The sequence below is a fragment of the Triticum aestivum genome, chromosome 4B (genome assembly GCF_018294505.1).
Source record: "Triticum aestivum cultivar Chinese Spring chromosome 4B, IWGSC CS RefSeq v2.1, whole genome shotgun sequence".
Classification (NCBI taxonomy): domain Eukaryota; kingdom Viridiplantae; phylum Streptophyta; class Magnoliopsida; order Poales; family Poaceae; genus Triticum; species Triticum aestivum.
This window is the reverse complement of record NC_057804.1, coordinates 297654509-297678137: the sequence shown is the minus strand read 5'-3', so window position 1 is coordinate 297678137 and position 23629 is coordinate 297654509. Positions and strand designations below refer to the sequence as shown.

General features: G+C 47.4%; 1 long non-coding RNA gene across 1 annotated transcript; it reads right to left on the bottom strand.

The window, feature by feature from the left end:
- Nucleotides 1-21024: 21024 nt before the first annotated feature.
- Nucleotides 21025-23404, bottom strand: LOC123094791 (uncharacterized). The gene is made up of 4 exons (XR_006445976.1): nt 22934-23404; nt 21926-21990; nt 21795-21847; nt 21025-21268 (listed from the first exon to the last, which is right to left on the bottom strand). It is a non-coding gene; the product is annotated as an uncharacterized lncRNA (long non-coding RNA).
- Nucleotides 23405-23629: the final 225 nt, after the last annotated feature.

The following is a 23629-nucleotide window of genomic DNA, read 5'->3' as shown; positions in this document are numbered from 1 at the left end:
AACATTTAAATTATTTATAGTATTTAAATGCCCAAAGTCAAATACAATAGGATTTAATTCAAAAATCCAGAATGGCCTAGAAATATGTGCATCATTGTTGGCAGGGGTTTTCACCTTTAACAAAAATAATGAACTTTTCTAAAGGGCATTCTGGGTTCATTGAAAATATTTTTATTTTGATCCTAATTGCATTTTATTTAGTGCTAGGGTTTCTCATCCCCATTTCAAGTTTAAAAGAAATTTAGACATGATGCAGCAACCAAGCTAGCCCAAGTGCATAGCAAAGCCAGGGATGTGACAACTCACCCCCACTAAACAAAAATCTCGTCCCGAGATTCAAGCGTAGGGTAAGGTGAAGGGGAAACGCAAACTAGCACAATCTTCACGATCCAGGTTGCACTTCAACTGAACGTTGATTTGTTCACCATCATTGTCTCGAAGTCTTGCTCTGAGAACTCCAACTAACATGACAACAAGAGGAAAGGAAAGACCCTAAAAGAATTGTTCTTCTCGAAGGTCGAACAACTCAGGATTAACCCACGGAATGAGACATAGCAACATCTCTCGAGCTGAGAGACGAAGCACACATCCATAGGAATGGAGTGAAGCAGATGACGAAGGTTCACTAGGTAGACAACAATTTCACGCTTAAGAAGGTGGTAATCGGTGGTCAACGCAGCGAGGAGTTGGGTTGCCATGATACCACAACGAGGCACCTTAGGGATGGTGACTCGTAGATATATCCCCTTAAGTGGCAAAAAGAATTACCTTTGATTCAGAGATCATTGAAACTCTTTAAACCAGCCTAATGCAATTCTCGAGCGATCGTTTGGAGGGGGTCGGTAGAATGGCATACTCGGACTTGGATGATGTGGATTACCTTCTTGAAGACAACGTAATGGATGAATTTGCTTACCACCGGAAATGGAAGAGACCCATGGTAGAATGGCACATTGGCGGTGCAAGCTGGGAACAAAATGCAAATGCTGGGAATAATTCTAGTAACTGGGGAAGAACCCAACAATAGAGAGTGAATTCACTGTTTGAAAGGTCATAGCATTGCCGAGGAAACTGAGAGCATCCCAGTTAGTGTCGATGATAACACCTAGCGCTTGTGCATGCTCTCAAGAACTTGAGCATTTCCATATTCATCAGGTTTTACCAACATCCATGTCAAGGATCCTGGCAACACAACGTACTACCACGATGAATACTGACGGACGATGCAGATGCAAGGGAAGATAACACTTTCTCAGATTTCACCTTAGCGAGGCCAAGGAAATAAAATCTGGATGATCGACCGAGAGACATTTAGCACTCCGCTTCTAATGTTCTCCTTAATGTGCTAGCGCAACCCATTTATCAAACTGGGTTGATATCTAGGACATCAAGTAAAGGTCGGACTTCGGGAACACAAAAATCCATAAGGAACAACTACTAGAATAAGTTCTACGAGATCCTTATGGGGAGGTGGCCAACTTCCTCAATCAAGATATTATAATAACAGGTCTTCCGGCTGGGTGTGTTGGCCACGACATCCACTTTACCGGTTACCGAGTGACCAATATTATAATCCTTGGGAAACATTCCAACCATCATATCTGCCTGAGATTCAGATCCGGTTGGTGTCAGAATATTCTAGACTCATCGAGTCTAGGAAGAAAAACGAAAGTTTGCAACACAAATCGACGAGATGACGTTGCGAGATTCTCGGGGAATGAACTACGATAGTAAGCTCCAAAACATGAGCTGGTTCTGCTACAATCATGTGAACACGTTGTCCCAGACAAGCATGACCACAAAGTAGTCTTATAATAAAACACTACCGAGTTCAGGAGGGGGAACCATCATCGAGGATATCGAAGTTTTGTACAAATCCGTCTGGTACCTTCGGGACTAGCACTTAGAACTTATTAACCTTGAACAAATCAATCAGTGGCTTGGTGTGCTAGGGACACATATAGAATGGAGGTTGCAAGTCTCCGAACCACAGAATACTTCGCACGTATGCATGACTGATTTGGGATGATTCCAAAGGAAACAACATTGACTTTCTCGAATCCACGGCGGCAACTTGCATCAAATGCACATGAACTGGAGGAAGTCACTTCTTACATCCGAACATATGCTTCATGAACTAGCATGAAGAAATGCTTTCAAAAGTTTCCAACACTAGCTTAATGTTCAACAAAATCATGGAGGAGATAAGGATGTTGTCAATGGGCTCAACAACAATTCATCCGGGTTTCCTTTTAAAAGGAATTCCATAGTTAAGTGAACACGGTGATAGCATTGGTCAGACCAAAGAATATAATGGTGTATGCTCGAGGAAAAACCACGAGTAAGACAACATTACGAACATCGTTGGTTCTGACTTGATTTGAGGATAGCCCACACCCAAATCAAAGGTTGGACAAGATGATAGGTCCATTAACTGATCACGAGGGTCAGTCGATGAAATATCAACTTTCTTCAACACACACATACAAAGAAGATATCCCTTAACATGAACTAAGTCAGACAAGCTTTTATCTCCCAACTCTCCAAGTTGTTGTCTAGCTCAACCAACTAGCTCAGGAATATCCAACACAGATTCTTGGAGAAGGAGTGATTTATAAGAAAACCAACTTGGTCACGAACTCAACATAGCGGCCAGGTGACAACCTGGTAATACTTCCGAGAAGATATTCGGAAAATCACGAACCACCGATATGTTAGTAAGCTCGAGAACAATCTCGCTTTCCAGAGCAAGACGATATGATCAAATAAGCAAGGATTGGCACTATCCTAACTCATTGATCGGAGAGTGCACCAGAAATAAGGACTAGGTAGCACAATCAACCTTAGGGTGACGATTCAATAATCAACACGCTAAGAATGAGGTTATCGTCCATTTAACTACCAAGCAACGGAGTTGCTAGGAGTATTGATTTCACACACCATGATTCACTTGTCGGCATTCCGGTTACAATAACACAGGAATCGAGGAATGAACAATGATGGCAAGAAGTATCACTGTACCAAGAGTTCATAGGATGGTGTGCAATTCCTATAACAATCCCGATATAAAAGATGGTAATACTCCAAGGTAGAACAGAGCAAAAGCAAGATTAGCAATTTGATCTGCAGAGCACAACTACTTTGACCCAATCCTGGATATGGATGAGGTACTGGAGTTTGTTTCTCCTAGTCATTCCGCGATAGAATGGCTTGACGGACCACAAGGGTAATAGGCATCGATAAACGAACGCACGCATACTCTTGACTATCAATTGATAGACGAAGGTCAGAAGACAACTAAAGGGGGACAACTCAAAGGAACATATGTTTTTCTGAGTTGTGGATGCATGGACTAGCATGTCGAACCAAGTTCAACATGTTTCTTTCGGATAAGCCATGCAGAGAGGTAGGACTGGCAGAGTCACAATATAGAATAGAGAACCCATCGAGAGCACTCCTGTTATGATCTTTTGATCCAACAAACTACTGCCATAAGTGGTTCATAGTATTTGGAAGAAGGAAAATACCATGGACCTCGAGGACTAATGCAAAAGTTACTAATTTCCTAAAGGAACTAGCAACACTATCAACATGAGGTAAATGGGGTGAATCTCGGGTTCAGAACCCAGAAATAGAATGCCTACTAACTAAATGGCATCACGGGATGCTTTCGATAATAAAGGCCAAAAGCATCACAGTGGGACGCAAATCATGGCTAGATTACTAGATGATCCCCTAGGACACCTAGGGTCATAATTATTAACTCCAACATATATGTCGAGGCATTAAATTACCTCAACGCACCGGTTAGTGAGCTTATTCTGACCATAAAGGACATCGGGAACGGAAAGAAAGGATTTGCAAATGCATCAGACTGTTTAGAAACCTGGGATGACTCGGACAGCATAACGGCTATAAATGCTCAAAAAGATTTGAGACATGCTACAAAAATGGTGGCATAGCCACTCAGAAGCACAATTCCAAGGTTTCGAGATCAACAGTTAACATACAGAAGTCGTAGGAACTGAACAGAGGCTTAAGTCCAACAATTCTATAAGTCTACGGATTAGTAACACGTGATCCTGACAGAAAGAAGAGATAGCCTAGTTCTTAATCCCCGTAGAAGAGAAGATGATGACTCAGATCAGAAGGCCATGAGGTATAAGGAGTAAAAGAGCCTTACGTTTCAACCCACAATCAATTCCCCTACGTATAACTAGAGAATTTCTAGACTCGACTTCGACCAGTTTGGCTTGGTAATCCTACAGGCAGTCAAGCTCTGATACCAACGCTGTCAGGACCCCGACTCAATGCCACATCGATCTAGCATGTAACACCTCATATCACTTTGCGGCCTCACGCACGGTATTCCCACGGGTGTCGCCTTACCTTTGCCCGGGACCGTTTGCATCTTTTGGCACACGTATATGATAGTGTCGCTAGCATCCATATGATAAGGAGCCCGGGCTGACATGGCTAGTCGTGAACCCAAAGTGGCACAAACTTACAGGGACAGGCATCCATGACCCAGCATCGAACGTGTCGGTCATCAGCGAGTGAATCCAGGCTGTAGCACTGGGCTAGCAGGACTCCGGTGAACCGGGCTGTAGCGGGCTAACAGGACTCCGGTATTCATCGCGTGACATTTCCCCGAAGGGACAGACACAGGAACGAAGAAGGACACATGCCGGCCAGCCTAAGTGTTCCGGAGCAGTAGCAAGCTACCATGGCTCAGTGGAAACACTAGGAGACATTTCCCGGTAAGAGAGGCTACTAAGGATAAACAACTAGATAGTCAGATCCCACACATACCAAGCATTTCAATAACATACACACAATATGCTCGATATGTGCAAATACAACATGGCATCACAACATGACTCTACAACTCAAGTATTTTATTCAATAGGCTCCGAGGAGCGGGATATTACAAACATGGGTCCTACGACCCAACATTCAGAGCATACAAGTCAAAACACAAGCGGAAGCTATCATGTCTGAGTACAGACATCTATAAATGAAAAAGGCTGAGAAGCCTGACTATCTACCAAATCCTGCCGAGGCACAAGATCGTAGCTGAGGTAACAAGCTAAACGTCGAAGTCCACGTGGAACTACTAGTGAGACCGAAGTCTCTCTGCAAAAACATAAAATAGGCAAACGTGAGTACAAATGTACCCAGCAAGACTTACATCAGAACTAACTACATATGCATCATTATCAACAAAGGGATGGTGGGGTTTAACTGCAGCAAGCCAGCTTTGACTCGGTGGCTATCCTGAACTACGACTGCAAGCGACTCTTTTGAGGTGGCGCACACGAGTCCACATATTCACCATATCAATACACCACTATGGATCCGCTCCCGTCTCCCTACGAGAACGCCATCCATAGCACTCACGCTTATCTTGCGTATTTTAGAGTATCCACTTTCACTTGTCTATGAACTGATATAAGCAACCCAGAAGTCCTTTACCGCGGACACGGCTATTCGAATAGATGATGTTAACCCTGCAGGGGTGTACTTCTTCATACATGTTTCCACCACTTAGCGTCTGCACACGACATGTGCTCGGCAGACTTCAAGCGAAAGCCGACGTGGGTGTAGACCACGACCTGCCTAAACACTCAAGTCTCTAGTCCAGGTTTATCGCCTATTCGGGTTCCATCCATGAGGAGATCCGGCCGGAGTTTCGCTCACAGCCCCAAACGATGTGTGCAGGGTTCCCGAGATACCTAACGGGTATCCGGTACACCGGGCCACGTACCTACCGCATCACAGCCCACCCCTACGGTCAGCGCTGTCCACGGCCTCCAGTAAGCTACAAACACCAGAAACTACTTGCAACTCCTGGACAGAGGACTAGGGTGAATAAGAAGTCGAGCGGGGTCATATTTCAGGGCCCAATGCATGGTAGTAGCTGAATCATGGATCACAAACACAGAACTCAGTTCCTGAGGACGGCGGCAATGAGACAACCCACCATGTACTCCTACATGGCCTCTCACCGCTACCTTTACCAAATCGTGTTCACACGCTTAGCTCACACACCGTAGGACATGTTCACACACCTCTGATTCATCCCGGATGAATCAGACCTGACACAACTCTAAGCAATAGCAGGCATGACAAACAAGCATGAATGAGTAGGCACAACAGGGCTCAAACAACTCCTACTCATGCTAGTGGGTTTCATCTAATTACTGTGGAATGACAGGTCATGCAGAGGATAAAGGGGTTCAGCTACCGCAGCAAGTAACAGATGAATCGATGTTGTCCTAATGCAGTAAAAGAGAGCAGGAGCGAGAGAGTGGGATTTTATCGGAATGAACAAGGGGGGTTTTGCTTGCCTGGCACTTCTGAAGATAACATTGAGTCTTCATCAGTGTCAACGATCACATCGTCGGTACAACGTCTACCGAGGGGGAACAACACCGGCAAACACAGAAGAAACACGATCAATGCAATGCATAATATGATGCATGCTATGACATGGCAATATGAATGTGTTTTGAGCTAATGCACCTAGCTATGATTTAAATGAAGTTGGTTTGAATACATGATTCAAACTCCAACTCCATATATGATTATTTAAATGCCCTTTATTTGTTTTGTCCAAAACATAGGACAAACATTGTTCAAACATGCATGAAAATGGTACAGATGGATTCCTTGAATTTTTCTGATAATTTTTCATATATAAATTATTTCATTCTGACTTACGGTTGATTTTCTATGATTTATTGAAGTTTTAGCTATTTCTGGAATTTCCTGATTATTTATAAAATAAACTAAATTCCAGAAAAGGAATATTGCATCAGCATGGTGTCATGCTGACCTCAGCAGAGTCAACAGGGCTGCCTCAGGTCAAACCTGACCAGTGGGGTCCACTGGTCATTGACACAGCGCTGGCTGGAGTCATAGACAGGTGGGCCTGGTCAACGAACACGTCAGCGTAGTCAAAACTGACGCGTGGGCCCATTGTATTAGATTAACCTTAAACTATTTTAGTTAGCTGGTTAGTTAGGCGGTGGGGCCCATCCGTCAGTGAGCTATGGGGTTAGTTAGTGGCATCGTTAGCCACTAATGACGGTGCCACGTCAGCTCGCCGGAGTATCGCCGGCGACGACCAAAAACGCGGCGGGGACGCTCTGGGGTAGCTCGGGTTTGCGCTACAGGGCACCGTTTTGCTCGGGGTTTGCGGCTACAGCGAGCTGGAAGACTCGCGCATCTAGTGGTGGTGGCGGCAGCAGCTGCGGTGGTCGGGATCGACGGCGGCGACCAAATCGGCGGCGGCCGGAGTTCGGGTGCAGGCGGTGGCGATGCTACGGTGCACTAGAGGAGAAACCGGAGGGTGCTACGTGCTCCTGGGGGTTCGCTGAGCACGCTGACGAGCTCCGTTGCGAGCTTGCGCGGCTGTGGCCACGGCTATGCCATGGCCGGCGGCGAGATGCTGCGGTCATGGTTGGGGATCGGGGCTAGAGCACGCGAGGGACGACGGGGCAAGGGGGAATCGGGTTAACGGCTCACCGCGGAGCTGCAGGGATGGTTAGTGGGCTCGGGGGCGCGCCGGAGTGGCCGAATCGACGGAGGCATTCGGCGGCCGTGGTCGGAGAAGAAGGCCGCAAGCGTCGTATTGGGGCCGTCCTGGCTCGTGTAGCTCGGAGAGGAGGGAGAGTAGGTGGCGGCGGCGCCTCTGAGAGCATCGGCGGGGCGGCGCAGTGGCTGTGGCCACGGCGGCAACGAACGGCGGCGGCGGGTGTGTTCGGTGGCTGCGTGCGAGAGAGAGAACAGAGGAGGGGGATGAGCTCGAGGGAGTGAGCGAGAGGGACCAGGGGGCTGCGTGGCGCCGCGGAGGGAGTCCAGGGCGATGAGGGGCAGCAGGAGGTGGAAGCAGGAGGTGGTGCTCGGGCGCGGGCGCGTCGACACGCCTCTGTCCTTCTGGCGAGGGAGGAAGACGACAGGGGGGGGGGAAGCGGCGGTGGGCTGGGCCGTGCTGGGCCGGTTGGTGGCGCCAGGTAAGGCCCAGGTACTAACTCTCTCCTGTTTTTCTATTTCTTTCTGTTTTCTAGTTTTTGCTATTTGTTTTGATTTAGTAATAATACCAAACCATTTCATAAAATCTTGGACACAATTATGGGTGCTTTCTGAATTATTTCAGTGACCCTTAACAATTTCCAACATTTATTTGAACATTTAAATTATTTATAGTATTTAAATGCCCAAAGTCAAATACAATAGGATTTAATTCAAAAATCCAGAATGGCCTAGAAATATGTGCATCATTGTTGGCAGGGTTTTTCACCTTTAACAAAAATAATGAACTTTTCTAAAGGGCATTCTGGGTTCATTGAAAATATTTTTATTTTGATCCTAATTGCATTTTATTTAGTGCTAGGGTTTGTCATCCCCATTTCAAGTTTAAAAGAAATTTAGACATGATGCAGCAACCAAGCTAGCCCAAGTGCATAGCAAAGCCAGGGATGTGACAGTAGTGGTATCGCTGCAGTGCTTGTTGGTACCTTGCTGCCCACAGCGCGGCTTCTCGGCGATGCTCCTCCCCCAACAAGAGATCCGTCCCCCGCATGGCGTCCTGCTGCGCTTCGTCGAACGGCAGGACCCGTGCGGAACAACATCTGACCTCATGAGGGAGAATGGCTTCAGCTCCATAAACCAGAAAGAACGGGGTCTCGCCAGTCGGCTTGGTCGTGGTTGTACTGATTGACCACAGCATGGACTGGAGCTTGTCGTACCAGCCCCTGCCGCAGGCCCCCAGCTTCTTCTTGAAGGTCCTGGTCCTGAGGCCCCTCAGGACCTCTGCGTTGGCTCGCTCGGCCTGACCGTTGCTTCACGGGTGCGCCACTGAAGCGTAGCATATCTGCGTTCCAAGGTTAGCACAATATGTTTTGAAGAGGTTACTGGTGAACTGCGAACCGTTGTCAGTGATGATGCGGTTTGGCACCCCGAATCGGCTCACGAGGCCCTTGATGAACTTGACCGCGGAGCCTGCAGGGATGGTGCAGACAGCTTCCACCTCAGCCCACTTGGTGAATTTGTCCATGGCGACGTAGAGGTAGCGGTAGCCCCCTGGCGCCCGAGGGAACGGGCCCAGGATATCCAGTCCCCAGACTGCAAAGGGCCATGAGAGGGGTATAGTCTGCAGACCTCCCGCCGGCTGATGGATCTGCTTGGCGTGGAACTGACAGGCCTCGCAAGCTTTCACCAGTTCCGCAGCGTCATTGAGTGCCGTGGGCCAATAGAACCTGTTGCGGAACGCCTTGCCAACGAGAGTTCGTGACGACGAGTGATGCCCATAGTCGCCTCCGTGTATGTCTGCGAGTAGCTCCTTCCCTTGCTCCCTGGAAATGCAACGTAGGGACACATCATTCGGTCATCTTCACTAGAGCTCCCCATCCTTAAGGCAGTATGCAGTGGCCTGTCGTGCCACACACTCTGCTTCCTCCTCCTTTTCCGGCAACGTGCCTCGTGTCAGGTAACTCCTGAGCTCCGTGATCTAGCACCCCTTCTGAGGTTCCAGCGCCAGGAGCAGGCGCGCTCCTGATGTCGGGCCGCAGACCGGGGCTCCCGAGGCAGGCGGCTGGGGGAGCTCCCCCCGAGGCTGTGCCGTGCTTGACAGTGATGGCGTCGCTGAGGGCTTGAAGAGCCGCTCCTCGAAGAAGCCGGGCTCCTGAGGTAGCTGCCTGGATGCCCTTTTGGCGATGTCATCAGCCTCTTGATTGGTGCCGCGAGGCACATGCTGCAACTCCAGCCCCCAAAACTGCTTCTCCATCCTGTAGACCTCCGCGAGGTAGGCTTCCATGTGCTCGTCCTTTGGTTCGTATACTTTGTTTGAGAAGTTGACGAGGAGCTGCGAATCACCCTTGATGGTGAGGCGCTTCACCCCCAGGGCGACTGCAGCCTTCATGCTTGCTATCAGGCCTTCGTATTCTGCTATGTTGTTGGAGACCTTTTCCTTGTCCTGGAAACAGAGTTGCACAGCATAGTAGAGCTTGTCCTGAGTGGGGGATACAAGCACCGCACCAGCCCCCGCGCCGTGTCGGGAGAACGCCCCGTCGAAGTACATGACCCATCCGTCTGGTGCCTCGCTCCCTGGGGAGAGCGATCGATCCTCGCCAGCCTCGAGGCCTGGCGCCTCTGCCCATTCCTCCACGAAGTCCGCAAGCGCGGCCCCCTTGATGACCCTGGCTATCTGAAACGCCTGCAGCTTGATGTTCCACTCAGCGACTCTTCCAGCTGTGTTGGGGCTCCTGAGCACCCTTTCCAAGGGGTATGCTGAGACAACCTTGATGGGATGGCCTTGGAAATAGTGCCGCAGCTTGCGCGAGGCCATCAATAGCGCGGGGAGGAGTTTCTGAGGCATGGGGTACCGCGTCCTTGCGTCCCGTAACACCGTGCTGACGAAGTACACAGGGTACTCGACTAGGTTGGGAGTGCTGGCGCCACCAGTGTCTTCCGGAGGCCGGGGCGCCTCCTGAGACAATGGAGCCCCCAGTGACTGGTCGCCTGGAGGAGGGGCCTCCTCTGTTCCGGGTGTGCTTCCCTGCTGTGGCTGGTCCTTATCGGCTGCAGCCGGGGTCTCTGTGAGGCCCTCTTGGCCCTGCTTTGCTTTAACCCAGACGGTTGCTACGGCCCTGGTCCTACGCTCCTCCCTAATAGCCACCAGGGCTGCGCTGGAAGAGTAGGAGGTGTCCACAAGGTAGAGCACCAGTGGCTCCTGAGGGCGCGGAGCCACCATCACCGGGGGGATGGTCAAGTACCTCTTGAGATCCTGGAACGCCTTGTCGGCCTCTTCAGTCCATTCAAAGGGGCCCTTCTTCTTCATCAGCTTGAAGAAGGGCAACGGTCATTCCCCCAGTTTGGAGATGAAGTGCCCTAGCACGGTTACGCGCCCGGTGAGCTTCTGCATTTCTCTAAGGGTCTTCAGCGGGCTCATGTCCTCGACTGCTGTTACCTTTTCTAGGTTGGCCTCGATGCCCCGTGGGATACGAGGAAACCCAGGAGCTTGCCCGAGGGGACTCCAAACAAACACTTCTCCGGGTTGAGCCGCAGGTCTACTTCGTTTAGGCTCGCGAAGGTTTCTTCCAAGTCCTATATCATGGTTTTTGCCTCCCGAGACTTCACCACAATGTCATCAACGTAAGCCTCAACATTCCTCCCGAGCTGCCGGCCCAAGGTGATGTGCATCAGCCGCTGAAAGGTCGCACCTGGATTGCGCAGCCCGAACGGCATGCATGTATAGCAGTACACTCCGCACGGGGTCAGGAAGGCCATCTTTTCTACATCTTCTACTGCCATCTTGATCTGGTGGTAGCCGGAGAAGGCATCTAGGAAGCACAACAAGTCGCACTCAGCGGTGGAGTCGACGATCTGGTCGATGCGAGGGAGCGGGAACGGATCCTGGGGGTAGGCCTTGGTGAGGTTGGTGAAGTCGACACACATGCGTTCCTTCCCCCCCCCCCACTTCTTCGGCACGGCAACCGGTTTAGCCAAACAATCTGGGTAACGGACCTCGCGAATGACCCCTGCCGCCTCGAACTTGCGAGTATCTTGGACGATGAAAGCTTGCTTATCAGTGGACTGTCGCCTCGCCTTCTGCTTCACTGGGCGCACGTTGGGGCACACATTGAGGTGATGCTCGATTACGCCCCTCGGGACCCCTGCTAGCTGATCAGGTTCCCACGTGAATACCTTCTTTTTCGTGCGCAGGAACTTTACCAAGGCTTCCTCCTGTCCGGGCTCGAGGTTGGCGCCTATGGTGAAGGTGGAACTGGTAGATCCGTCCTCGTCGACCAGTACCTGCTTGGTTTCCGCCTTGTCCTGAGTGAATAGCTGCTTCTTTTTGGCCGGTGTAGCCCCCTTGGGCTCGAGGGCATCTGAGATGGCGGGCTGCGCCATCGCCACGGCCTTGAAGGTAAGCTTGAGCGCTTGCAACACATCCCCTATGTCTCCAGACATGGTGAGGATGCCGCTACTCCCGGGCATCTTCATGAGGTTGTACGTTGGGTGAGTTGCGGCCATGAACCGGGCTAGTGTCGGGTAGCCAAGGATGGCGTTGTATGGGAGGCTGATGGGGGCGACGTCGAAGTCGATTAGCTCCGTGCGGAAGTTGTTGTAGGTGCCGAAGGTCACCGGGAGACGGATCTGCCCCAGGGAGCCGGTGGAGCCGCCTCCGACGCCCAAGAAGGGCTTGCTGGGCTGCAGTCGCTCCAGCGGTACGTGGAGGAGGCTAAAGGCCTCCACCGAGAGCACGCTGAGGCCAGTACCGCCGTCGATGAGGGTCTTGGTGACCGCCACATTGCAGATGGTGGGGGTGCATAGCATTGGGAGCGCGCTCGAGCAGGCCGAGTTGGAGGGGTGACCATCTGAGCTGAAGGCCAGATCGGCTTTAGGTGCCACCCAACCCGGAGGAGCCCGGCGCGGCACGGAAGCGGCGCCGATCTGGCGGACGAATGACTTGATGTGGTGGCCTGAAGGTGGTGCCTGCGAGCTGCCTAGGAGAGCTGCGACAACTAGGTGCGCTGGTGCAGTGTACTAGGTGAGGAAAAGGCCGCGCAGCTCCCCCCAGGAGGCCACGGAAGCCGTTGGCAGGTGGAGCAGCCACATGCGCGGGACATCAGTGAGGGCCATGGAAAACCAGTTGGCCATGACCCTGTCATCGCCTCCGGCCTCGAGGATGGCCTCCTCGTTTGCCAGCAGGAAAGCCAACGGATCGGCTGCGCCATTGTAGCGCGGTGGCATCTTCGGCTTGAACTTGTTTGGCCATTGCACCTGCCGCAAGGCGGGGGCCAAGGCTCAGAGCCCCCCGGCCCCCATGCTGGCGCCGACGACCGGAGCAGGCAGCACGTTACCCATCATGAGGGCGAACCGCGGTGTTGACAGAGAGCGGGTTGGTGGAAGGGAAAGCTCCGGCGCACCCCTACCTGGCGAGCTAAATGTCAGATTTCGGGTTCCGCCAGACCCTCAAGGTTCGAACACTTGGGTGCACGCGGAGATCACACCTCCAGACTACCCATGTCTCACCGCCTCGCCAGGATCTAAAACTACACGAAGAACAACACACGGGACAGGAGATTTATACTGGTTCAAGCCACCATTGTGGTGTAATACCCTACTCCAGTTTGTGGTGTGGTGGATTGCCTCTAGGGCTGACGAGGAACAGTACAAGGGGAGAACAGCCTCGCGAGGGTCTGTTCTTGGCTGGTGCGATGAACTGCTAGGGGGAGTTCAATCGCTTCTTTCTCTCTCTCTCTGTCTTTCTATCCTCGTTCCCTCGATGCCTCTACCCTGTGGGTGGCTAGTCCTATTTATAGGCGAAGGCCCCGGGCCTCTTCCCAAATATTGAGCGGGAAGGGTGCCAACAATTGGCCATTTTGAAGGGGAACATCTAGTACACTTATCCTGACTAAAGTTGGTCCTCGCCTGCCAAAGACCCTGACGATGACGCCGGCTTGGGATCCACGATGACCTTTGTTCTGCCGTCCTGCTGGTCTTGGTCTTGTTGCACCGAAATGGTTGCCTTTGCTTGATACCCTTGCCTGTGCTTGCCCCCTTTGCACCAAAGAGGAAACAAGGACTCTGTGTAGGCCGGCGCCCGCCCGACGCCCGCCTGGCCTTGGTCGTCATGGCTTGCGTCACGGGCACCTCGTGAGGTACCCCGCCTTGATCTCTCTGCCTCCTCGCGAGCCAGCCTGACGAGGCCGTGCCTGAGGAAGCCTCCTGTCGTCCGCCCCGCGAGGCTTGGCCCCACGCGAGGGTCTTGAGCATGTGCTGATGAAGATGGGCCATACCAGGCAACTCCTTGAGCCACGTCGCAGGCCGCAGGCAGGCAAGTCTGGGTACCCCCGTTCCCAGAACGCCGACAAATACACCAAAATCACTAAGGGGCACTAGATGCACTTACAATCTCCCCATTTTTGGTGACTGTGACAAATAGGTTAAGTTTTCAATGGGGATAAACATATCAATTGAAAGTGCTCAATATTGAGGAATTTGATTACAAGATATGGAAGAACCCCCCCTGAAGATGTGCATATGTGAGGAATTTGCTTTCAAAAAGTAATGCACATTGTAGAGTTATATCATGGAGATGTCCCCCTATATATTGTAATTCATACACGCATTTAACATATCGAATGAAGAATTAGAAATGCATGATGAAATATGGTGACTGATGTAATTCAGCATGTGTGCATTAACATATATGAGGAAATAGCATGAAGAAAAAATACAGCAAAAGTATGAGGCCACCATCGGACTTAAGTTTACAACACGATCAAACAAATACTTCAAAAGAGTGAGAGTTGTAACTTAGCAAAAAACACATATATATATAGACCCGCTTCGAGACTAACTCAAATTTCTCCCCCTTGTCATCAAATGACCAAAATGGACGAAAAGTGAGGACTGACGCCCCTGAAGAATTTCTTCATGATGTCGATGGAGGAGCGCTAGCATTATTGGGGTCGTCCGTTGTAGTAGGGCCTGCTGCAGTGTCGTCCAAATCCTCAGCTTCGTCCGTCTCGCTCGATGAAGAATATGAACTGACGATCAGCGGAGGAACTTTGACCTTCTTGAATTTCTTCAAAGGTGGCTGAGACCAGTCAAAGTCCTATTGGAAGTCCATCTTCTTGAGTTCATCATCGGTGTAGACATGTGAAAGAATAGCCTAGGTGCAGTCGAAGACTTGATGCAGATAATAGTGATTCTTCTTCATAGCATTTTGAGTGACTATCATGTTGTGAAGAATAGCACCAAACTGACACTTGACCCACTTGTGGTTTCTGTCCACCTTATGATGAAGACTTAGAAGCAGCTTAGGATCAGTCATCAAACGTGGAGCTATTGCCTCAGGATTTTGCTTTGAAGCATTTGCAGCAGTGTCATGTTTGGCAGCGTCATCATTAGTGGAGTAGGATGCTTCCTTTCGAAACTGTCCATCCAAAGGACGAGTGCCTTCATCAATAACTACAACCTTGCCCTTCTCATCAGCTGAGGAAATAGTCCGTTTGAGGACTTCAATCGGGGGCAAATAGCTGAGATGATTTTGAAAATCAGCCTTGTAGTGAATTGAAGTCCTTGATCTGATGTATTTCATGATCCAGGGAGCGTAAGGCTTCCATTCAAAAGGTGACAATGTAGCATTGGCCAAAGTCCTCATGAAGAAATCATGATAGTTGTTTGGAATACCATGCATGATATTGAAAAGCAAGTTCTTCATGATGCCAACAACCTCTTCTTCTTCAGAGTTTTGGCCTTTAATGGGACTGAGGGTTTTCGCCATGATGCAATAGACAATCCTTGGCACATACAGCAGATCCTCAATGAGGAAATTTATCCTTGGCGCTTGGCCAGCCTTCAAAGGCTTCATCAACACTTGCATCAGATGATTTGACAGTTCAGGTTCCTCATATAGCTTCAGAGCTCCATAAGTGGGCGGACTGACTGGGACGGGATGTGAAAGTGCGTTATATCGACTAGAGGGGGGTGAATAGGCGATTTTAATGAATTCTTCACCGAGGAATTTGCTGGTGAGGAAATTCCTAACTGAAGAACTACTTGCAGCGGAATAAGTACTCAGAAGTAAACATAACAGAACATAAGCATAGTCATCACGATGAAATGAAGACAAGCACAGCGTACAGAAAGCGTAAACATAGGATAACGCAAGAAAGAAGACAGACAGACTGAAGAAATTGAACTGAGGAAATTGAGAAAGTCTTCAGTCAAATTCTTCAAACAGATATGAATAGGCACACAAAAACAGACATGAGGAAATGAAAGAGTTGAGGAAATAGAACCAGTAAGCTCGGTGAAGATAATGATTTGGTAGACCAGTTCCAACTGCTGTCTCAGTTGTACATATGGTTGGAGAGGCTGAGTATTTAAACTCGAGGACACCCAGTCCCGGACACACAGTCCTCACCATATTCTCCTTGAGCTAAGGTCACACAGACCTCGCCCAATCACTCGTGGTAAGTCTTCAGGAGACTTCCGAACCTTCACAAACTCGGTCACTCGGCGATCCACAATTCCTCTTGGATGCTCTAGACCTTGACGCCTAACCATCTGGAAGAAGCACAATCTTGAAAGGAAACAAGCGTCGGATCCACGCATGATCAATCTCTTCAGTGATGCTCAATCAATTTGGGTTTGTAGGTGTTGGGTTTGGGTTTTCCTCACTTGATGATTTTCGCTCAAAGTCCTCGGAGGATGGGATACTCTCAATTGACAAGTGTCAGTTTCTCTCGGAGCAACCAACCAGCTAGTGGTTGTAGGGAGCGGCTATTTATAGCCTAGGGAGCAGCCCGACATGATAAGACATAAATGCCCTTGTCTGATATGACTATTAGGTGGGTAGATATTTTGGAATAGCTGACGCGTAGCACATCAACGGTCGGAATTTTGACTATCAAATTCCTCAGGGCTACGATGTTCCTCACTGTGTAGGCAATTCACATTGGCGAATTCCTAACTCCTCAGTTAGAACAAATTCCTCAGAGACCAGAAGAACTTCGTCTTTGTCACTGAAGAATATGACTGAACTGTATGAGATTTCCAATGGCTTCACTCGAAGGGATTGGTAGGTGTAGGATTTTGAGTTGAGCATCACATGGAAATTTTTCCTTAGTATTTCCTCGACCCCCTTTAACAGTACGGTGTTTCCTATGACTCAAGAAATAGAAAATGAAACTACGAAAACAAAAGTCTTCACGCTTCATGTTCCCTGAATGAATACCAAGTCTTCAAGGTCACACCAATTTCTTCACTTTCAAAGTCTTCAGAAAGTCTTCAGAAATCCAAAGTCTTCAGTTGAAGAACTTCATTTTTAGGGGTCGACTTTCTCTGTAAATATCAAACTCCTCATAGACTTATAGACCTGTGTACACTCACAAACGCATCAGTCCCTTAACCTATAAGTCTTCAATACACCAAAATCACTAAGGGGCACTAGATGCCCTTACAACATGAAGCAATTCAGAGGCTAGAGCTTTGTGATGAGTATTATGAGTCATCCATTCCAAAACCCATGAATTCCCATCGTCAACATTGCCTGTCAGATGTAGAGTGGCATAGAACGGAAGAATTAGCTCTTCATTCCAATTGCAGATGTCGACGCAAAAGTTGAGCAGCCCTACATCATGAAGAACACTGAGGACTGGAGTAAAGCATAGAAGTGACTCCATATTTACATGAGGAAGATGCTCATGGTCAAACACTTTGTCCTTGACAAACAACATCGAGGAATAAAAGTTCATCTGTGAAGCAGTCCAGAAGTGCTTGTAGCAAAGATGAGCAGCGTCATAAGGATTGAAATCTTAGAAGAAATAATGCTCAGCAAAGAAGTCATCAGCCTTGAACTTCTGCTTCTTGGAGTGAGGATTCTGTGCCTTGGGCTAAACATTTATAGTTGAAGTCTTCACATCCATTTCAAGCGCAACCTCTGGAGCAGGCTGAGGAATCTCAGGAGCAGTTTCTTCTGCTGTCTTCTTCTCAATTTCATCAGCACTAGTGGCTGGAATTTCTTTAGGGATGGAATAAAGTGAAGCTTGATCTTGATCAGAGCCCATGTGAATTTCTTTAGTGTGCATGGGGGACTGAGGAATTTCCTGCAGAGGAGTGAACACAGGAGAATTGGGATGATGTCTTTCCCAAAAATCATCGCTCATTACTGGAGTCATAGACCCGATGTCCACATCCTCTTCGTCAGGTTCAACTTCTTCAACACTGGCCTCTTTAGCAGTGAACTGAGGCAGCGACGATGATACCTATAGCAGTGAAGGGATATTATCCACTTCAATTTCTTCATTCAATTGCTCTGACGTAGCAGTAGAAGGATCTTATTCTTCACCAAAAGGAACAATTTCCTTTGATGACATGACATTTAGTGTAACAGCATCAATGGGGTTCTCAAAAGAGCTTGTCAAAGTCTTCACTTTCTTCAAAGCTGAAGATTCTAAGGCATCTGATGCTTTCCTCTTCTTAGATGCTGCCCTTTCGGTAGCCTTTGTTTGCTTCGCTTTTGATGTAGAAGGAAGGAGGGTGCTTTTCATCTATGAATATTGTGCAGGAGGAGCAGATGAAAGAGGCACAGATTCTTTAGGCACAACTGTGTCAGTTGCCCTGGTATGTTTAGATTCTTCAGGCGTAGTGACAGATTATTCAGCTCACCTCGCTTGTTCTTCAGGCACAACGGTGGTGGTTGCCCTGTCAGTTTCATCAGGAGCTGGAATATCATCATCAGCCCTAGCACCCTCAGTTTCTTCAACAGCCCGAGTTTCATCAGCGGTGCTGGTATGTTCTTCGGTGGTCTTAGCAGATGCTTCACCCTGGGAAACTTCTTGTTGCGCTTCACCAGCAACATTGGGCTTGAGACCTTTAGCCAGTTTGATGAATCTGACTTTGGCTCCTAGCTAATCAGCTTTGTAAGCGTCAAATTCATCACTGAGAGCTTTGATTTTTGACTGCACAGTCACAAGTTCTTTAGTTGTCATTTTCAGAACATTTTTTCTTAAAATAATGCTCCTTTTTGTACTGAGCTTTCTTCACTGATCTGGCCTTCTCAAACTTCCATTTTTCTTCAGCAATGAAAGCAGTCAACACGTGACTTTGGCCTGGTGTGAGGTTCAGCTCGAGAACGGGTGTGTTGGGATCTTTATGCCAGAGATCAATGTAGTCGAGGATCTTCCTCAGATCCAGCAAGAGGGGCACAACACTGCCTTTGGCACTAGCGGCCCGGTATTGTCAGTCTCTAATGATTTGAGCCAGTTCTTCATCATCAGCTTCGTCTTCAGATGATGGGACTTCAAAGGCAACCTGGTTCTTGTGAGGACTTGGCCTTGTGCCGCGTCCAGTAGTGAACTTTTTCTTTAGCAGCTGCGGATGTGCTGAGGAACTTGCTAAAGCTCCTGAAGCAATTTCAGGGTGAGCAAATTCCTAAGTCACGAACAACAAGAAGTGGAATAAGTACTCAGGTATAAGCATAACGGAGCAATAGCATAGTCTTCATGATGAATTGAAAGACAAACACAGAGTACAGGAAGCGTAAACACAGGATAAGCAGGCTGAAGACAATGTGACTGAAGAAATAGGATTGAGGAAATAGAGAAAGACTTCAATCAAAGTCTTCAAATAGTAATGATCAGGTTCCACAACACATGGATGAGGAAATGAAAGAGTTGAGGAAATAGAACCAGTAGTCTTGGTGAAGACAATGATTTGGTAGACCAGTCCCAACTGCTGTGACAGTTGTACCTCTCGTTGGAGCGGTTGAGTATTTAAACTCGAGGACACACAGTCCCAGACATACAGTCCTCACCGTATTCTCCTTAAGCTAAGATCACACAGACCTCGCCCAACACTCGTGGTAAGTCTTCACAGGCGACTTCCAAACCTTCACAGACTTGGTCACTCGACAATCCACAATTCCTCTTCGATGCTCAGACCATGACGCCTAACCGTTTGGAGGATACACAGTCCTCAAAGGTAACAAGCATCGGTTCCACACAGGAACAATCTCTTCAGTGATTGAAAGTGCGTTACGTCGACTAGAGGGGGGTGAATAGGCAATTTTTATGAATTCTTCACTGAGGAATTTCAGGGTGAGGAAATTCCTAAGCGAAGAACCACTTTCAGCGGAACAAGTACTCAGGTATAAGCATAACAGAGCGACAACATAGTCATCAAGATGAAATGAAAGACAAACACAGAGTACAGAAAGCGTAAACACAGGATAAGCAGGATGAAGACAAACAGACTGAAGTAATAGGATTGAGGACATAGAGAAAGTCTTCAGTCAATGTCTTCAAGCAGTAATGATCAGGTACATCAACACATAATGAGGAAATGAAAGGGTTGAGGAAATAGAACTAGTTGGCTTGCACTACACCACAACACTGATGTAAGGACAGAAAAAATTCCGGGAGAAGGCTCTTTGAAGGGCAGACAAACTGCCGGGACAGTGGTTCTCCCGGCAGATAGAACTGCCACGAGAACGGCTGCCGGGGATTACTTCTCCCGGCAGATAAACAGTTCCCGGCAGTTTGTCTGCCGTGACTAGTGTATTTGCCGGCAGTTTGTTTTTTCCCGGCAGGTTATTCACATAGTAGGAACTATATCTTACCGACAGTTTGACTGCCTATGCAAAGACGTTTACCCGGCAGATAATCTGCCATCACACGTGTTGTTTCACAAGAAGTGCAACATACCCCTAATTTTAATACACAATCAGTATGTTTAGGCAAATCAGGACATATCACAAAAGTTATACATACACTTTAATCAATGTTACATTCAAGGTCTCATTCAATAACATTAACGAATCAAATACATAATATTGTGCCACAATGCAAAGTACATAAGTTTCCATGAAAGGAAATTGTGGCACAATCAAAACGAGCATTCCCTGGCTTATGTGCCAAAACAACCACCAAAATGGCCAAGTGAAACTTAACAACATCTCCAGGCTCAATAAACAAGGCACATTACATACTCCCGCTGCCCCAAATTGTTTGTATCTAGACATGCTTTATATATTATCACTCCGCCAACCTGTTAGATTCGCCAAACATCCAGCAACTTGTAGACCTTCAAACATCCAGCAACTTGTGTATATTTGAGAAACCTCCAACAATATACATAAAAATTATAATATATAATCTTGTAGACATGATAATATAGTTTATTTACAATATTCACAAATTCTGGACCTATGCATACATTGGTCATAGCTGGCTACAAGAACAGAAATCAATGCATCTTATAAGCTACTCCCTCCATTCCATAATATAAGAGGTCAAAAACGCTCTTATATTATGGGACGGAGGGACCATCCAGAAATACTTGTCGGAGAAATGAATGTATCTAGATTTATTTTAATTGTAGATACACCCATTTGCATCCATTTATGCGACAAGTAATTCCGGACGGAGTGATACATGATATAGTTATGCAAAGAAATAGATCAGTTAGTACTATGAAAGCTAACATCAAAGTAACTCAGAGAAGTAAAAGTAAATATATCAACTCTATTTATGACTAAAAACAATTTTCAACTTTGGCTCATATACAATACCAATCTGATTACATCAAGAAGGGTGAAATTGTAAAGAAATAACAAAGTATCCACGAGAAGTTCATCGAGCAAAGAATTGACCACCTGTGTTGGCTAACACCAATATATGTTACTTATGAATCATGCATAAGGTATCAGTTCAGGAGCATATTGCTGATCTTGAGGTCATTGTCAAACCTGTCACGAGACATATAGCCATCACTTAATTCCGAGTGATGTCATTACTGATATAAGTATTGCTGCAAGATATAACTGTATTATGGTTTGATGGTGTATAACCAGTAAAGTAATTTTCTAGTGTAGGCATAAATAAAAACCGTGAACTTTGCCATAGTTCAGAGGCTGCATATTATGCCTCAATTAATGCAAGGTTGTTCTTTCATATTGAAATAAATCTACCTTCATAATCAACATTGATGGCCAGTGTGCCAATTTGGTGATTAAGCTTTGCTATACTCTTTACTAGGAATGCCTTGGAATAAATCAATCAATTATTGTGCCATGAGGACAAGTCATGTTTCTACCAAGCAAAATCAGCATACTACTCCCGATTTTTCATCATGCTACACTCAGGTTCCGAATCAACATAAGCTGACAGTATCTAACCAAACTATGCTTCTAGAATAAAGCTTGGAGCTATCATGAAGATAACGACCATTTTAAGTGCAATCGTGATAAGTGAGTACAAGGTTTATTACCCCACCTTGCTTCTGGTTGCATTGCTGCTTCTGCCATACACTTAGAACCCACTTCCAGCTGCATTAGAAGCAAATACATTTAAGCAATCAACCATAATGTTGATTGGTAAATATTATCACAAGAACTATTGCTTACATGCTTGTATCTTCTGGTATCACCTTTTCCTCTTTTATCTGTTTTTGAAATGAACATGCCAGCTTCTATAATGATGCTTACTTGGTTAGCAACGGAATGAGTGAAGTGTAGTTGGTATTTATACTTTTAGTCTTCGATAACAGAACACAATACAAAATGTAAAATATCTGTTTTAATTCTTAACTGCATCTTATGTTTTCTTTGGTGGCATATACTGATATAACAACGATGATGCAATTTTTTTCTCAAAGACACATATAAATACATGCCATTCTGTATCAGAAGAAAGCCAATGAGGTGCGAGATTTCATATCAGAAAGGCGAAAAAATTGAATAAGGCAGCATAATCGAAACAACTGATGAGAATTGCCAAATCTCGAGATTTTGCTAGCAGAAGAACTTTGCACAACTTCAAAGGTTCCGAACTGTTCATATTTAGGCGGCGATCTCACCCGCAATATTTATCTTCGACAGATGGATAAGAACTGAAAGTAAATATCAGTAACATAGCCTTATTTTTTAAACGAAATATGGCCTACATTCTAAGAATCTTCCATCTAACCTCGTATACTATACCTGACCCTTTTCTTGTTTTGCTTATAAAACTTACTATTTGACATGAAATAGAACCGACTACTTGAGCTAAAATAGGACCATATAATTTTGCTATTATAGCTGATAAGGACAAACTCAACTATATGGTTTCTCCACCATATGGCAAATTGGAGCAATAAACCTTCATAGAATGTACGCATAACTGAACTAATGCTCAAGGCTTAAACCATGCGTACTGCTATATATATTGGTTAATTAAAGGTAAAAGTTCCATTACGTTATCAGAATACTAGATAAGTTTGTAAATAAAAATTACTTCATAATTCTCCTACAATAATGGTTATTTTCTACACAAGGTTTAATTGGTGCTTTCTGAATGTGGGTGTGTCCTTGCTGTACTCTATAAACAGAAATAGAAGGAAATAAAACAGGGGATGACATCTTGATCCATACATGCAGGAATCTGAGCTCGATGATGATGATAGAAGCACCCCGCCATCCGCCCTCCATAGCAGTAGGTGCTGCACGCCTACACCCCCAGAAGGTGCACGCCCCACGAAGAAGAGGAACGCTCGATGTCGCTCAATGTCGATGCAGCTTGTGGTCGATCTACCACGGTGGATGAAGTCCATGGAGGGGCCGGGACGAGCTCCTCGGGAGACAGGCGGCTACTCTGCAGGTCTTACCCTCTCATGGATCTGGGCGAGGTGGATGAGATGCGATGGGGGAAGTGGCGGTGGAGAGGTGAACAATCGGGGCGGCGTTGATGAGGCCTGGAGGCGGCCAGATCCGGTAGCACCGATGACCAGTGCAGCTAGATCCGGCCATGATTAGGCTAGGCTGCTACCACCGAATGGGAGGTCAGCGAAGGAAGAGAGGTAGGGGCGGCGGCGCAATGGGAGAACGGGGTGGCCAGGACTAGGGTTTGGAAGGGACAGCGGTGGAGTGGTTGGGTGGCAGCGGTGGGTCTGGGTGGAGGGATTTGGGGAAGGGAAAATGGGCTTGGGGGCTAGCATGCGTTTAGGCCCAATATCTCGCGCCACTCAGCCCCCGGCAGATAATGGGCCGAGGGGTACTTTTCCCGGCAGATAGAGTGACCTAAGAAGCGTTTGTCATTGCCGGCAGTTTAGATGCCCTCGTTGCTCATCT